The following is a 19,211-nucleotide window of genomic DNA, read 5'->3' on the forward strand; positions in this document are numbered from 1 at the left end:
ACAGAGGCCACTTCTGCCTTCCTTTAATTTGAAGTAAAATGTTTGCCCCTTCCTCAGGCTTCAAATTGCTTAGAGCATCTAGAAGACTCGGCCGGGCACGGTGGCTCACAGCTGTAATCCCAGCACTTTCAGAGGCCAAAGCGGGTGAATCATCTCAGGTCAGGAGTTCGAGACCAGCCTGGCCAACATGGTGCCCTGTCTCTACTAAAAATGCAGAAATTAGCTGGGCATGGTGGCACACGCCTGTAAACCCAGCTACTCGGGAGGCTGAGGCAGGAGAATCACTTGAATCCAAGAGACAGAGGTTGCAGTGAGCCGAGATCACACCACTGCATTCCAGCCTGGGCTACAGAATGAGACTCTCTCAAAAAACAAAAAACAAAAAGATGAAAAAAAGGACTCAAGCCGACCTTTAAATTAAAATCCTTAAACAATTTCTTTAGATGTGGTGTATTCTATTAGACTACTCTTACACTTTGAACATAACTGTGGGATAGTGAAGTTGTGATGTAGAATCTTCATTTCCTTGAACTTAGTGGTAACTTTAGGGAGCACAGATATGTATCATTTCTTCATTTGGGCTAAATGTTATAAGAACAATATAAACACTAGAGGATTTTAGCTTTGCCACCATTCGAGAAAATTGGTTTTATTCCCACCATTAAAAGGAAGCAATCTAAAGTAAAGGAATCTATCTATAAGTGTAAGAACAACAGCAAATTTATCAGGAAAATGTTTAAACAGACAAAAAAATTAACCATTTTTCAGTGTCCATTTTCTTCAGCATGACCAAGGATATCCTTGACTGTCAAGAAAAATTCAATTCTTTGCCAAACCGTAGGTGCTGGTTAATCCTGTTTCTGAAGTTGTCTGTAAATATAATTCCCCTTTTCTGTGTGGTGCATTAAACAGATAGGTCTTAACACTAGTTCCAATAGGATTGGAGATTCACCACTAAAAATAGACTTATCGGTTGGGTGTTGTGGCTCATGCCTGTAATCCCAGCACTTTGGGAAGCAGAGTAAGGCTGATTGCTTGAGCAGCCCGGGGAACATGACAAAAACCCATCTCTACAAAAAATACAAAAGTTAGCCGGGAATGGTGGTGCACAGGAGTAGTCCCAGCTACTCACAAGGCTGAGGTGGGAGGATGACTTGAGCCTGGGAGGCGGAGGTTACAGTGAGCCACGGTCATGCCTGTGCACTCCAGCCTGGGCAATAGAACCAGAACTTGTCTCAATAAAATAGACTTATTACCAGGTGCACATGATATGTAAAGCTGGTTGTGTAAAGTAAATAATGTAAACTAGAATTGACAGGCCATCTCCATTCTGCTGGGAATTGTTATGTTCACTTGTTTCTAAAATTTTACTTTTGTGGTGGGAGTTTGCCTCAACAAAAATGACAGCTTACAGTTTTTAACTATTGGGGGAAAAAAAAAAGGAAAACTAAAAGACCACAAAGAAGAAATGATGTCTGACCATTAAGTCTTCTGCAATGCCATGATAGCAAAAAGAAAAAAGACACAAAGTTTTACTGAGGGTTAGCTACACCTCACATTCCCAGTAGATACTTACAGAATCTCATACATCTATTCATTCAATAAGTTAGACACTGTCCTATGCACTGGAGATATGATAATAAAATAGATGAGCTTCCTTCTCCAAAAATGTCTCACATATGAGAGAATGCTCACCTTAAAATCAAAGCCGTTTGTACTGAGTGCTGAAAGGTAACTAAGACTGTACCTAACCTACTTTTACAAAAGACAAAAGTTAGACCAAAAAGGCATTGTAGAATCACCCTGGGTTCAACAGAGAAGCAGTACTACTAGTAAGATATAGTCAGATGATGGATGGATGGACGGACGGACGGACGGACGGACTGACGGACTGACGGATGGACGGATGGACAAACAGATAGATAAAAAGGTTTTTCCAATTGCAGGAGCTTGCTATGCGAGTCTGAAGTTCATAACAAAGCAGTTAGAAAGGGAAGACACAAAGTAGGCTGGAACTCCCAAGGCAGAGGCTATTTGGGGTCCCTGAGCTTAGGGATATCTAAACCAGGCTTTCTTGTCCAACCTGCAGCCCCCAGTCCTCATGTGGCCCAGGATGGCTTTGAATGCAGTCCAACACCAATTTGTAAACTTTATTAAAACATTATATGTTTGTGATTTTTCAATTTTAGCTCAACTATTGTTAGTGTATTTTATGTGTGGCCCAAGACAATTATTCTTCTTCCAGTGTGGCCTGGGAAACCAAAATACTGGAAAACTCTGATAAGCCCACTTCTAGATAGCTCACCTGGCCTAGTCTGATCTATCCTATATATTTATACATATATATACACACATATATGTATATATGTATATATAGACACATGTATAATATATACACACATATATACCCACATATATAATATATATACACACATATATAATATATACACACACATATATATACACACACATATATTTTATATATATATATATATATATATATATATATATATATATATATATATATTAGGCTGGCTGCAGTGGCTCACGCCTGTAATCCCAGCACTTTGGGAGGCCGAGGAGGGTGGATCACCTGAGGTCAGAAGTTTGGGACTAGCCTGGCCAACATGGAGAAACCCTGTCTCTACTAAAAACACAAAAATTAGCCAGGCGTAGTGGCGGGCACCTGTAATCCCAGGTACTCAGGAGGCTGAGGCAGGAGAATCACTTTGTAACCCTGGAGGCAGAAGTTGTAGTGAGACGAGATCATGCCATTGCACTCCAGCCTGGGAATCAAGAGCAAAACTCCATCTTAAAAAAAAAAAATGTGTTATAGATAGGGGTGTCTATAATAAATCAGAATAGTCCAATTGCAACCTTTTTATCTATCTAACCATCTATCCAGTTATCCTACATCTTACCGGTAGTGGTACTGCTTCTCTGTTGAACTCAGGATGATTGTACAGTGCCTTTTTGGTCTAAATTTTGTCTTTGGTAAAATAATATACCTTATGATTAACTTAAAGTCTGATTGTTAGAGACTTTAATTTCCTCTAAAAATTTCTTCGCAGTACCACCTAAACTGGTGTGTGGTTGAATGACTAGGCTATATAGTTCAGCCTAGCTAGGTTGACATATTAAAAAGCCATTGCAGGCACATTCACTTGCCTAGTGTCACACAGCTGTCAAGTGACTGGAACTAAAATGAACTCGCCTCCTCCCCAGTTCGTTCTGTGATGGGCACACCTATCCAACATTCACACCCTAAATTCTCCTGTTCTCGAAGACATCTCCATTCAACAGTAAAATGTTGCTTTCAACCACCTCTTACCCTCTTTCCAAAGAAAAAGATTATAAAGTGACCTGTAATTGTTGGCATGTCTATAAATTCAATTATATTTTAGTCAAAACCACTCATTTAGCCTTGATTTGCTAAGGCTGATGACAAAGCCAGTTTGGCTAGAACTTCTAGACTCTTGGAAACAATAGGCTATTTTTCTATAAGAAATAAGATAACCTATTTATTAATGGTAAGAGAATCAAGGTCAATAATTCTTTATTCTATTTTATTTATTTTAATAGTGACCTAGTAAGGTAGATATAATTTGATAGAAATAAAGAATAGACTGAAAATTTAATAACTTTATGGAAAATAGGTGTCTAGCCTTGGATAAACAGAACAAATTACATTAGCAATTTAAGACATATGACAACATATCCTAAAAAGAATTCTTATTAACATGGCAAACATTGCCTTAAAAAGCATAAATAAATAAATAAACCCTCTGTATATTCATGTAAATTTGGAAAACTATGCTTAGTCTTGCCAGACAAGTTATTTATATTACTAAATATAAATGACAGAAATTTCTATGACAATTTCTAGACAAGACAAACTTCTGTTGCAGTGAAAATGATGTAATCAAGCCTAGTTTTGCCTCTTTACTTGCTGATAGTCAAAACATCTCAAGAAGTTTGTGTTGGAGGATAATGACATTTCCAGAGATTTCTATTATAGGCTGTACCCTCATAATTTTTTTTGTTCTAATTTTGTCTTTATCGTAGGTAATCATGATACTAAAATTCTATCACTATTCTTTGGATTCCTACATCCCCTTAAAGCTTTTTATTGGAAAATTTTGCTTTATCTTACATAAAAATCATTTTCATCTTATATAAGGCAATTATGTCATTTTCACAATCAAATATTTATTATAACAAGTTTTATTTTTTAAACTCAAAAAAAAAACCCTTCTTTTAAAATAGTTCCTCACATGAATAAAATTGTTTCACTCTTTAAGTGTTGAGACTGAAAGCCTTTCTCCCATCAGACTCTCAAAATGTTTCTACTATCCCTCCCTTTTAACTCATTGCTGTTTTCTTTCCTTCTTCCTTAGGTCTCCCCCCTTAACCTCCTCCTGTTTTTTATTTTCTCTGGTTTTCCATTAACATTTTAAAATACATTTTAATGAGCTTTAGCCAGAGGCTCTAAGATGAACAAAAGCCTGGAGAAAAGAACCAAGAGAGGGAGGACAAGAAGGAAAAGAGGAATAGTGGGCGCTGCTCTCAGTTTTAAACTAATTTCTGTGGCTGGCTCTCACTTTTACAGCTGGACCTGAATGCTACAGCACTTACTAAGGTCACTAAATCATAGCAATGTAAGGGTCTTGCTATTAAGAATTTGACCGTCCTTGAATCAGGGATTATTATTGTAATCTTTACATTTAAATACTACAGATACGGGCTATTGAAAATACAGCAAATCTAGTCACTGAAGGACTTTACTCTGTTGATATCTGCATTTTCAGGGTGTAACTGGCAGTATTTTTAAATATCTGTCATATTTATTTTAGCATAAAGGTAATGCTTTGTATTTTTTTCCAGTTTAGGAATCCAAATGCTAATATATACATGCATATATTACATGCAAAAAAGCATAAAATATTTGAAAACATAATTACCTTTTAGATGCTAATCAAGGAAGAAAAAATATAAGTTTTTTTTTTCTTTTCATCACTACTTTTTTACATCTTGGCCAATAAAAATCAACTAAAGTTTACCTTCTGTTATATTAACATCAGTGACTTTCTAATTTGCTTCACTTTCTCCATTTGTGCTTAGGTATGACACTTTTTGCAATCCCAAATTCACATCACCTCTCTAGTTCCTCTCTTCCAAAAAGTCAAAAAGTCCCTTGCATGGGTTGGATACTCTGTCTCTGTTCAGAGATTCATTTAGCAGATACCCCAGCACTACCAATCAACAAATGGATGCCTTGAACAGTAATGGTTTAGAATGGAGACTGATTTCTTTCTTTATTTCCCTGCATTCCAAAATGGTTTTTTTTTTTTTCACGTTCTTTGTAGTTTGCCTTTGTCAGATTGGCAAGGGGGGTGAGCTTTGGTCCCAGCAAACATCCCTAGGATGGCAAAATTAGTCCAGAAGAGAAGTTTTATTTTGATTGGCTACTGTATTTTCAATCTGCCATGGTTCCCTACTTCTATATAGGAGGACAAATTATTTGGGCCAAACAATACAATGTGGTTTGGAAACAATTGGCTTTTATGGGCACAATCTTATTCTTTCCATATCCATTTTCTTTAAAAAATTGTGAAAATCAAGCCAATTTTTTTTTCAGAACTATGCAATTTCCCAAGACTCATGGAAAAGACAGCTTGGGTTGAATTTTTTTTCAATTTCTGCTTATGGGGAAAAAGAGTTGGTTGTATAAATCAGCATATATATTTGTCCAAGCATTCATACATTGTGTTTAGAGTATTAGTGGAAAAGAGTATTTTACATGATGGGCTTTGTCTTCTGGTTTAGTTCTTCAAGTTCCCAACTCCTAGTCCAATACTCATAAATCAAGCATATTCAGGCACAAAGCAGGTAATTGAGAGGAGCTATTCTCTGGGTAATTCCATCCTCTGTTTTGTGCACACATTTGCAAATGTAAGTGGTTTTCATCTGTGCAGACACCCTTGAGGGGCTTGTCTATCCTCACATCATTTTTAGACATCGAAGAAGTTTCTTTGTAAAACTCTTTTTCTGTGATGCCAGATGGTTGATGCCACCCTACAAGACCATGTTTTGAGTAAAGAGGACCAGTTTAGCAGGTAGATGAAACAACACCCATTACAATTATTGTCACATCTCCTGATTCAGTAATGGCAAAATGTACTTCTCATCACATGTTCATTCCAAACACAAAAATGAGTAAAATTGATATGGTTTTCCTTTTACGCTAAGAATTGGGCACAGCTGCTCGCTTACAAGCATTAAAAAGACAAAATAAAGGAAAAACATCTTTAATTTCTCATGTTTTTCAGCATCTCTTCGAAAAATAGCTTAGTGATACATGGCTCAACAGCCTGAAAATACCTACTCTTGCTATACTCTTAAGCACAGTTTTCCCTCATATTATAGTATGACAGAGGGAAGATTTCTAATATATAGACTGGGGATCTAAGAAGGAGAAAATGAAAACTTGAAATAATGCTTAGTCATGCTATTCAATTACCCCATGGCTTTTTTTTTTTTTTTTTTTTTTTTTTTTGGAGTCTTTTGTTTGCTTACCGATCTCTACAGTCTCTGAAATGAGTGTTCCATTCATTTACCTTGTCTGAGAAAAAGTTAAATTAATAGTTACATATGTGGCAAATATTGAGTAAAGATGAACATTTTAAGTATTTGTTAGACTTTCAATTATTTGGGTTTTTCCAGAAAATTAAAATGCATTGATCACAAATGTAACAGTACTTGGTTTGGGGTTGTATAATCTTCAGGAAATTATATGTGCTATAAATTAATGCATCGATATAACCAATAGGCATTTGTTACTGATTTAAAAAATACTAAAATAAACCCAGGCACCCAAAACTATCGTCTCCTTCCATCCTAAGGATTGACTAGAAATTTCCTGAAGAATATCTTTAGATCACAACGCAGATATAATACATAATTCAAGTTATTAACTTTTCCATTTAGGCTTATAGATCTTATAGACACAACTATTTTAAAAGAAGAACAAGATTTTCATGTAAAAATATGAATTATACAGTAGTTTTACTGAGTCTTTATTGCTAATGCACATGGAGTTCAGAACCATAATGACGATATTGGGCACTTAAGTCATTAGCCTGTCATATTACAGCAAAATTATTTGTACTATATAATCATTGTTTCCTTTTTTATATTGCACAGATCTAAGCTTAGTTCATCTATCTTTGTCATAGCGTACTACTTTATTGTTGTAAATACCTATTTTTTAACAATGATTTGAGTATGTTCATTGTAGTTTAAGTTCATGTTTATTAGACCTTTACTTCCTTAAAGCTGGAAAACATGAAGTTTACAATCTGCCACAGGGTGCCTTGTTTGATTGTGTATTGCTTCACAGCATCAATTACTACACAGTTTATATTTTAAGTACTTGTATACACACTAAAAATTTCAAGGGGAATGGGAACAAGTTTTTTCTGTTTTTTTTTTTTTTTCTAGCAACATTTCCATCTTACTCGTCGTATTTAAGACATGCTCTTATTCTTAAAATTAAAATGGAATTCCGCTTGTAGTCAACTTTTTTTCCTTTAGGGACTTTTAAAAATGAACATGTATAAGTGATCTCTGATGACTATTTTCAATAAGAACAAAATCATTTGTGGAAAAAATAAAGCTGAAACTGAAAGCTTCAGCTGCAAATCATTTGTGAACATAAGGTGAATATGGGTGTGGTTTTCAGAACTGGTTCCAGGGTTTCATAAACCTTTTAGAAATGGATATTGATTATTACTATTCAACTAATAAAACTGCTTTCTCAGAATCTGCTATGCTTGTATTTGATGCCATAAAGGATTGTTTGCCCTATAATTAAATCCTAGAGATTACAGCACAATATAACTCACTTAGCCCATAGGTTGCTATGGGTTTCTTTGTGAGTGAGTGTGTGTGTGTGTGTGTGTGTGTGTGTGTGTGTGTGTGTGTGGTAAAAGTTAAGAGGTGCACATACTTCTGAGTTTGAACAAGTTGTGGCTGAGACTATGTGAATTGATTTCATACTGGGAAATGGCATACGAGTAAAATCAGTAGTCTATTCAAATCATTGTGCAGTCAAGTCAGCTAAATATATGGCCATGAAGAGTAAAATCAAACCTCAAACTGAAGAAAACCAATCTGTTCTGTAGTCAAGTAGACACTATGTCTGACTGTGTGTCTCTCTAACTTCTCTGCCCAGACCAAAATCATGATTTGGAGAATGTACTGTAATCAGACAATGCCTGTCCAGCCTTTCCTATGTTAAAAAATAGATCATCTGAAACTGACCCTTTATGAGAATTTATATTTTTTTTACTTTGCCATGAGTTTTCAAGAATAAAATATTGTGTAATAAGAGAGAGGATCAGATAAGCACTGCCACTTTAGAACCTTTATAACTGTCTCAAACACAGACTATCAACTTCAAATACCCAGGACCCCTGAGAACCTGTAGTTGACCCATTCTCTCATGACAGACATATTTTAAAGTCTGGGTATAAATATAATTATGGGGAGATGACTAGCATGAGTGAAATTTCGCAGGTAGCATGCTACAACAAAGCAGTGCTTGAAAATAGGCATACTAAAATTCAGAAACCTAATAATTGCAAATAAAAGAATGAAATGCAACTTGTATGACCTGCTCTACCAACAAGAGATACAAATACATTTGAAAACTTCTTCTTCTTACACACCCCTGCCCACTGGCATAGTGAGTCCATCGTGGAGTCAGGCCACTGTGCCGACTGTAGCCACGCCCCACACGTGAGCTCCAGTGGGCCAGTTATTTGTATTGACACATGCACAAGTTCGGCCATGACACCCAGAGGCTTGCTCTAGACCTGCACCATCCAATAACAATGTTACTAGCCTCATGCGAACACTGAGCATTTGAAATGTGGCTAGACTGAATTGAGATCCACTTTAGGTGTGACATACACACAAGATTTCAGAGACTTAGTACAATGAAAAGGATATAAAATATCTCATTGACAAATTTTTTATTGCTTCCATGGGGAAATAATTCTTTGGATAGATGGAGTGAGATATATTTTCTAAATTAATACTCACTATTTTTTTTAATGTGGCTACTAGAAAATTTAAAGTTACATAGGTGGCCCACATTATATTTCTATATGGAAAGTGCTGGTCTAGGGGTCTGTGACCTCAGTCACATGCTGGACTACTCTCTCCAAGAACCTCAATCTGTCTCATTCTCTCTCTTTTTTTCTCTCTCTCTGTAATTCTCAGATACAGAGAGAATTCTCTTTATCATCCTCATCATATTTATTGTCATTAGTCATGCAAGACTCTTATCTTCACAACGTTTTCCTTTGTCTTCCATTCACCTTGCCAATGATAAAGATGACTTAGAATGATTTTAGTATATCCATGGATGTATAAGTATCCTTAAAAATATTTAATTTTTTTAATTTTAATATATGAATTCTATTTTTCTTTAAGAAAGAGCCCTACATGATTTGGCACTAGTATCTGTGAATAGGTCAATAAGGAGAAAAATACTACAACTCTTTCTAGATGTTCAAGGTTTTGGGGAAAAAAAAGGAACTGAGAGCCTGGATCTCCTCTAAGACCTGTTGTGTATATAAACTCAAACTGTCATTTAGTGATAATTACCAATCATCAGTTTCCTTCTTCATAAAACATTAGGTGGTTTATTTTCTTAGAGCATAGGGCTTTTCCATAATTGTTTAAAATATTGGAAACAAGAGATTAAGAGTTTTCATTTCACTAAAAAAGGAATTCATAATATTCTTTTGTTATATATATATATATAAATATATATAAAACATATTATGTGTGTATATATATAACTGGGAAATGGCATACAAGTAGCCTGTGTGTGTGTGTATATATATACACACAGACATATATATGTGTCTCCTGGGTAAGCATCCAAACCTGTAGATGGAGGTGATTGATTACACTTCTTGTCAGCCATTCATCTTACTCCAAACAGGTTGGCGCATACATATATGTATACACACATACATACATATACATACACACACACATACACATATATATACACTACGTGTGTATATATGTACACATATATATGTGTGTCTATATGTACACGTATATACACATAGAGAGCATGCACTTATTTTTATGTGTGTATACACACATACACATACTGAGCACTTTTTTGCTTAAAGGTTATCTGGGACCAGAGTCTCTAGTACTAAGACTAGAGTCTCTACAAAACAAAGTAATTTAAAAATCGGCAAAAATCCTGCCCTGGGAAAGCCTCTCTAATGGCAGAGAAAAAAAGAGATATTATAAAAAGAAACAAAACACGTATTAGTCAGATAGTGATGCTTAGCAAAGTAAAAACATAAACAAAATGAATACACAGAAAAGAAAGGGGATAGAGGGCTCTTAAGTGGGGAAAACTTACAATTTTAAGTAGAAAAAGAACCTAGGAGAGGGAATGTTTGGGGACAGGCCTGAAGGAAGTGAGGAATGTTACCATGTGGATGTCTAAGAAAAGAATGTTCAGGTCAGAGGAAGAAGCATGTGCAAAGGACCTAAGGCAGGATCTGCTCAAGAAAGAGCAGGAAGGCCAACCTATTTGGAGTAGGATGAATGACTGACAAGAAGTGTAACCAATCACCTCCATCTACAGGTTTGGATGCTTACCCAGGAGACACTCATTTTGAGGACCCATCTTTTACTCTGCTGCTCAGAGCTAATCTATCTGAAAAGTGATGGAAATGACCCTATGGCCTGCAGAAGCAAAGCAAAGGGTCTCCTGCCACTAACCTTCTCCGTTACCCCCCCACCATACTTCCTTAGAACTTTAGATTCTCCCCAGAACTGACATTCCATCTGCAATTAATCAAATGTTAAGTGTTAACATTTTTTTAATATGTAAAAGATGTTTTAGCCATGATTATCAAAGCACACAATTGTGTGTCCTAAGGCTGCATGGCATGGGATATACATATGTTGCAATTCTGATCATTATTATCACTATATAAGGTAACATTGTTCCACATTTATCAAATCAGACCTCCTGCATTTCTGTTTGGGCAGACACAGGACATAAATTTTGAATTAAGCTGTATAAAAGAAAAGATTTCTATATATATTTTTTAAATTATTATTATTTGCAGAAGCAGTAGTAGTAACCCACACCGTGCATTCACCAGGGAGATTTATACTGCCACTACATTTATTGCTATCAAGTTGCAATTAATAAACATTCATGCAGTTGGAGAATTGGGTATGCAATGCATTAAAAGTGTGAGAAAATGTACTGTCTCAACAGGCGATTCCTAGGGTCTTCCTATTCAATATGAACATGGCTCTTTAATGAGAGCTAATATTAATATAAGCTTAATTTAATTTTTATATACTTATTCCAGGTTTCTTAAATTATTCATATCTTCTTTCTGTTTAGACACATCAGTATTGTGAGGTTTAATTGTTAGCTCCCAAAGCCTAAGGACTATCTCTATTTAACTCACTTTTCAGCTAATCTAGTGAAAGCTGTAAATTATGATGATGGAGGGGATGATTAAGAGGAGGAGGAAGGGAGGAGAGGATTGTAATATACTTGAGTATTTATAAAGCACTCTGATATTATACATCATAATATTTAATCCTTGCCACATGGCACCAAGATCTTTTTATCCTTATTATACAGATGAGGAGACTGGGGTCTGGGGAAGTTAAGTCACACACTTGCTAACTGGTAGGCCCAGAACTCAAAATTAGATTGCTTAATGCACAAGCCTGTGTGCTTCCCACCACACATCTTGCTCTGATAATACTATTCAATTATTAAACATTTTTATTGGTCACCACTACATACTAAGCTTGATGACAGTGTAGGAACCACCATTAAACTCCAAACTAGAACATGAAGACCCACCTCATCCTACCTTCAGCCTCACCTCCAGTTTGCATTCCAACAGTAGTTTATTTCTTGTGGCCATGAAATGAGAAAGAAAATATTTTTGTCAAACCATCACATGACCCAGAGAAATTCTTGGTTGGCCATTCACTAGCAATGGAGCAATAAATTTCCATTTTCCTTTGTAAGGGCCCCCCCATGCTCCATGTTTCTGTCCCCCTCTGCTTTCCTTAGCCATTGCATTCCCCAGCACCTGTTCATGTTTTCACACTAAGGTTCACAGGTGGCCTTTTCTTTTTTCTGTTGTACCAGAGTGCAAACAGCTAAACTTTCTTTCTGATGACTAAGTGAAGGAAATATTTCCTGGTGGATATTTCCTAACTGAACCGCTTGACAAAAATGGGGAGGGAGTCAGATCCTGCCAGAATATTTCTCTTTTACTCTTGGTTCTGCTTTGACAGTTTGGAGGATTAAGGGACAACAATGACAGTAGTTCTTGTTATTACCCATGTCTTACCATGTCTTTCTCACCATTCACAGTGTCCCTGTTGGAATAAATGCTGATGACTACATCTGTTGTGTTATTTAAAGTAGATCTTTAAGTCAAAATGAGGATGTGTGCGCACTGCCTCATTTTGAGTTTGCTTAATGTTTCCAGCCATATTTTAGAAATAAATCCCAAATGTTTTTTTGCTAAGTGCATTTTCCTTTCGACTTTAAACCTATGTGTATTTTAAAGGTCATTTAATCTGTGCATTTCCAATTTCTCCGGTCTTAAATCATCACTGTGTTATTTTATGTAAGAGGTACTTAATGTCTCAAGAAGCTTTTGGAGGCCTTTAAAACCCAAAGACATTTCTTTTCCAATACCAGAAGTTCCATTTTGTCAAGAGTAAACAAGCCTGAAGAAGACCAAAATCTCAGCCTGTTCAATAGTCCAAAAGTTCAAGTTTCAGAGGGGTTGGAATTTGGCGAAATGCATTTTCTCATCCGTAGCTCAATCCTCTATATTCCCTCCTAGCTTAGGCTGAAACACATGGAAAGTATATCCAGCAGGCACTCTTCTCAGTGACATCTGCATCTGTAGGGGTGTCCTGGCATTCAGCAACAAAATCCTCTTCCCCCAGGGAAAAGGAAGACTCAAAACCCCAAATAATAATCTATTACAGATTTCAGGTTACCAAAAGTTAGAGAAACGGATAAAAGCAAAACACTTAGCATTGTTACATGTCAAAAGGAAGGCTACTGTAATCACCCCCGACTCTTGGGGCATATATTTTTCAGGTTATTCATAATTATGCATACAAATTTAAATATATTTCCATATTATATTCAAAACTGCCCAATTCTAAAAAATGTAGGATAAAACAAAATTAATTGATGGCAATTATTGCATTTAGATTCAAATCTGAAATTCCTGGTTACTGGAAGAACTGGGCCAGTAGTGGGCACCTCAAGCAATAGAACTGTCTCCTCTGGAACATTCTTCTGGATTTAGGAACAGTGTTTCTCTAAAATTAAATGTGAGATTAGAGAGGCATAGAGAGGTGCTGACAGAAAACCAGAAATAGTGATTAAGAAATTTGGATTGAACCTTTACTCTATTTCTTACTGCGTGGCCTTAACCAAATGACTTAAACAATTTGGGCATCTTTTTCTTCATCTGAAAAGCTAGGCTCATTCACTGTACGCTCTCTCAAGTTCCCTCCAGATTTAATATTTCATGTTTCTGAGACTCCAACATGAACTGTGCCCAAGAATGGGGTTATCTAACGGTCAACAACAGAAAAAGCTTGGCAATTTGATTACAATTAACTCATTTAAGAAAGAAGTAAAATATTTGGGATAACACTGGAGTTTGGCAGTAAGTAAATCTCCTATCACCATTTTTTAATGAAAGGAAGAGTTAATCCGAAAGGGTGGCTGGAAGCAGAAAGTAGTTCCATTTGTCTCACACATGGTGACCACTGTCACCATGCAGAACCCCAGAGGGATTTCAAAATGGACAACACATAAAACAACCTATATCCAGACCACATCAAGTGTCAGAATGATGTGGATCTTTGTGGGACTTTTCCTGGTTTTCTCTCCTTCTTTAGAAATGTATGTTATGAATTATGATTATTGCAATAGAGCCAAGTATTCACCGGGCTCCAGCTAGATCTTTGTTTAGTGAGCATAAGCTCCCTGCCAGCTGCAAACTGCAGCTGTCTGTCAGCATTTGTGAGGACAAACCGCCCCACTATCCCTGATCACTTAGCCGTAGACGACATACTGTGTCCTCAAATCTGCTCAGAGCACCCCTTGCATTTTCAATACACTTCCTGTGGGGGAGGGCGTCAGTGCTTTGCACGCACATTTTGGAGCAAATAGCTTGAATCTTAAGTCAAAATGATGCTTTTAATAGAGGGTTCTGTCCCAACAAAACTATTCTGTGAGAGACTCACTGACTCTGGCCTGACATTTCCTAATATTTGATGTCCCGAAAAAGGCAAGGGAGGCTACCACTCTGACAACCAACTGTTCCTCAAGACACAGTGCGCCCTACAGAGGGTGCCAAAAGCATGGGCCCCAAGCCAGGAACTTGTCTTACAGCTGGGGAATGTGAGGGTAAGAAGGCCATGCAAAGGGGTGAAGCCAGAGGAAGGGCATAGCCCAGGGTGCCCAGAGCAGCCATCCTCCTGGGCCATAGCTTGGAGCTAGAGACAAGACTCAATACTTATTTCAGAAGAAATCATTGTCTAGAACGTTCAAGTAAACTTGGAACTCTGCAGTTTCAGAGGGGCTTTGAAGGATGATACATTTTTCTCGATCGCATTTGCCAGCCCCCTAAGCAATTTATTTTTCTTTAAATTGCAAGGCATGCTCAGAATGGGAGAGAAACTGGCAGCAGCACATCAGATTTAATTAAAGCATTGGTGGAGTTAACCAAGAGTCTGCCCTGTTTTTATCAAAAGTGACTCATGTGAGCTAGAAAAAAATCATTTTTAGAGGGGTGCCAATTTCAGGACTACCCTGAGAATTACCCTCAGAATTTAGGAATACTCTGCTTTTTCCAGGCACTTGTATACAGCAAACTTGGGGCTTCTTAAAGGATAAAAACTATTGCTGAAGGTTCTTTGGGCTCTGGGGTCCTTCTGAAACACTCCAAGAAGCCTGAGGTATGATCCCCTAGTACTTGTGGAAAGGACTTCTTTGAAACGGGTTTAATAATAATATTTTCAAGTAAAACAAAATAAATCTGGAATTCTTCCTACTCATGGGGGTATTGTGAGAATGCTCTTTGTTATGTAAGAGTACTGTTTCGGTAAGAAATGTGTCCCCTTGGGAAGAAAGGCACAATGCAAATTCAAATTAATAACAAAACTGTACAATATGTAGCATATGCCCAAAGTTGGCTTAAGTCGCACAATGAAGAAAACATTCTTAGGTTTGGGAAAAGACTCAACCCTATGTATTTGTGTGTGTGGAGCTGTATGTGTTTATGGGTAGGAGAGCACTGACCCAACATAAACACTTTCTTTCCCACAACTTAAACATACACACAATACTTCAAATAGTTTCTTTCCGGAGTAGAAACCATGAGAGTCACGGGGTCATTAAACAATAGCAAAGCTCTGTTAGTCCATGATCTTTCCTTATTCAAGAGGATTATAAAATAAAAACAAAGATTCTGCAAGGAATCAATATTTTGCAAACAAATAGCAACTTACAGTACAAGAGTATTTGGATTGCTAAGTACTTTCACTCCTTTCTGTGTTGCTGTTTGCTGCTTCATTGTGAAACCTTTTTGCTGGATGTGTTACATGCGATGAGCTTGGGTGTTATAATAAACAGAGAGGAAGGCTGCAATAATGTATTTCAGTTAGGAAGAAGCACTTGAAAGAAATTGGTTTTGCTATACACATGATGTGAACCAATCAATAGTGGTTTAGTCTGACAAGCCCTGTCAGTATCCATTGTCACAGTTCAGAAAGTCGTTAATGGATAGTTCTTCAAAACCCAATGATTTTAACACATGTTCAAAGTCTTGAAATACACTCCACCTGGCAGAAATTAATCACAGGTAACTCTTGGGAAAGTATACAAGCATTTTTTTAATGAGAGCCAAATCATTCACACACACACACACGCTCACGCGCACACACACACACACACACACTCTCATACACACACACACATACAGCAGCTAAGGGTCTAATCTAATAATAACAGATGCATAGTGAATGCTCAGTAAATGTTGAAAAAGTGGGAGACAGTGGGGTGGAGGCTGAGAAGGGTCCTTTTTATACACCTGTTGTGTAAACTTACTGATTATTACAGAGTTGATGATGATGCAGGATGCCTATCATATTTTAATTATTAATCCTATTTTAATCATTAATATTAATCTATTAAGATTAATAATAATTGCTTCTGTTAACCACATCTGTATTATACCTTAGACATGGAGCTGGATGTTCTTCCTATATCAGAGCATTTAACATACACAAAAATCCTTGCCATAGACATTATTATCCCCAACTAACAGATGATATAATAGAGGCACAAAAAACTAACGTAGCTTGAATAAGATACAACGTTAAGTGACAGAGTTGGAATTCAAAATCCAAAGCCTATATTATTCAAAAGACAAAGAATGGGTAGGAGAGAAAGGAACACACAAGAAAGAAGGAAAGGAGAGGAGAGGAGAGGAGAGGAGAGGAGAGGAGAGGAGAGGAGAGGAGTAAAAGGGAAGGGAAGGGCAAGGCAAGGCACTAGCAATTGGAAGGAAGCATATCAATGGTTCTTATCTGCTTTTCCTCAAGTCCTGATCCTGAATTCTTACACTCAGTTCCTGTGAAGCAACCAGGAACAAAACAAGCCTCTGAGCTCTGGGGATAGGCATAGAGAAGAATGGGATTTCCCAGTTTGGGTGAGAGAAGAACTAAGGAGTTTGCAGAAGTGAATATGTTCACTTACACTGTTGTGGGCTAAGTGTGAGTCTGAAAAAGATTGTGTGAGGGCAGGGGTAAAATGGAAAGACACAGCTAGGTTGCTAGCTATTTCTGCCTGAAAGGAACCCCCAGTTCCCACCTACATCTCTCCTGTGTTCATGGTTGTCTTGCTGCATAGAGCAATCTGGAGCATGGTGAGTGAATTGCCTTCTGCCCAGTATGCATCCTTGTGGCAGAACTCAATTCATGTCCATGGTGGTTACAGTTCTGTCCTACGCAGATATGTTTTTCAACTGTTCTCATTGGCAATCCAGAGAGTATTCAGCCACCAGCTCCACTGTTGTCCCATGATTCACTCATCTCATCTAAGATGACTCTTTTTCCCTCTCAGCCCTACGATAATACATACCACATGGATAGTTTCAGTAATCAGTTCATGTAAAGAAGATGATTTAAGACCTTAGGTTGCAAGTACTTGAGTATGGTAAGGCAAGGGGGTGGGGGACATTACCGTCTCTCTATGTCCTTACACACACTGACAGTATTGCCACACAGATGGACAGGCAGGCCTTAGGGCAGGAATCAGATACCACCTGAGTTCTGGCTCTGCCACTGATTTGCTACATGGCTTAACTTCTCTGAACCTCAGATTTCTAATTGGTAAAATGGATAATAATGGAACCTACCATATTGATAAGGATTAAATGAGATCTAATGTGCTTAGTAAATTCCTTATGATATAGTAAATAACTTCAAAATAGTAGTCATTAATAAATATGACATTAGAATAATCCAATTGTCTAGCGAAAGTAGAAATTAAGACTATTTTAGAAGAATTATATATAACTTATAATCTAAGAAACATTTTCCCACTTCTTAACTATTGATAATTTGGTTTTCAGACATTTCTCAAACTACCTGGACTCGTCATATATGTTTTTCTGTCCTGGCTGAAAATTTTGTTTAGAAAATTAAGTATACATTATAGCATATTATTTACTAAGAATACATTGTAACACACACAAGGCCAGGAATTTAGAGATTTAAAAAAGAAGCCTCAAAGTTACTATATGTTACTCCCCTCTATACCTGCTGAGAATGTATCTTTACAGGCATTTTCACAAATGTGCAAACATACACACATATGATATACAGTGGTAGCTCTTACTATGTATGTATACATGGAGAGAATATTTAAATGTCACCCAACTGAAATACTGCTAATGATGGTTCAGAATCTGAGTCCGTATATCCATACTAAAATATCCAATACTCTTATATATGCATGTATTTTATTCTCCAACTTGACTTACTTTTTTGCAGAAATCTAAGTGTTAATTTCCTAGAAGGCAGAGGCTATTACCTCTCTGGTGGAATTACCAAGCCTACAAGTCTTCTGATTTTGGGTTTTTTTTCCCTTTTATGGACTGATGTTCACATTTATATTTAAGGCTCTTCTCATTTGATTTGGCTGTGGCCTGTTTTCCATCACTAGAAGAGAACCCGTATTCCTGTATTTAATATACAATCTTTCTTCATGGAAAACATATTTCTGCTTCACAGTGCCCTTTGTGTGGATTGATGCCCTATGTTATTTTCTTCTTCTTTTTTTTTTTTTTTTTTTTAGTAATTCAGCTTTCAAAATCAGCTACTGCCTTAGCTCAATAACCACTTACTTTATTAGCAAATTTATCAAAGTTCTGAACAGCTCTCAAGTGACAAAGTTTTACTGACACTATATCAAGTCATAAGAAGCCAAGTTAAAATATATAGTCAATAGAAGAATGTCTAAATGATCTGAATCTTTACATTTTACACTGTATCTCATTCTGTTTCAGGAAAAAAAAAAGTCATTGTGTTTCTCTACATACAAGATAGGCTTTGCTGTTTAGGTATATTTTCTCTCTTTTTATTGTTTTTCTGAAAATGTAGTATTTTCATAACCTGTGACACACACACACACACGAAAGTCATTAAACTCTGGCTTATAAAAAGAAACCAGATAAATCTATAGTGGAAGGGAAATTAAACATTGTGATGGTGTACTTAATATTTGCAGTATGGGATTGAAGTTATCATCAATCATCATTACTACCATTAAAAGTACTCACTATGAAACCCAAAGCTATGCTAAATGCTATAACGAAAAGAGTTTAAACAAAACACCCTGCCTTCCACTATAGAAATACGTTATCAATGTAGATACACCTAAGATGTGTTATGAGCAAAATAAAAAAATTAAGTCTATACATGAAAAGACAAGAATTTACATCATAGACAAATGCATTAGAAGTAGAAGACATGGATACATATATTCCTGAGAAAAATAGCCATGAAATTTTCCTATGACTGAATGA

The 19,211-nt window shown here is 36.6% G+C and overlaps 1 protein-coding gene across 2 annotated transcripts in view; it reads left to right on the forward strand.

The window, feature by feature from the left end:
- Positions 1 to 19,211, forward strand: part of LOC105492611 (Rho GTPase activating protein 15) — a 628,732-nt gene that overhangs the window by 334,343 nt on the left and 275,178 nt on the right. The window lies entirely within an intron of this gene.

Source organism: Macaca nemestrina, chromosome 11 (genome assembly GCF_043159975.1).
Source record: "Macaca nemestrina isolate mMacNem1 chromosome 11, mMacNem.hap1, whole genome shotgun sequence".
Classification (NCBI taxonomy): domain Eukaryota; kingdom Metazoa; phylum Chordata; class Mammalia; order Primates; family Cercopithecidae; genus Macaca; species Macaca nemestrina.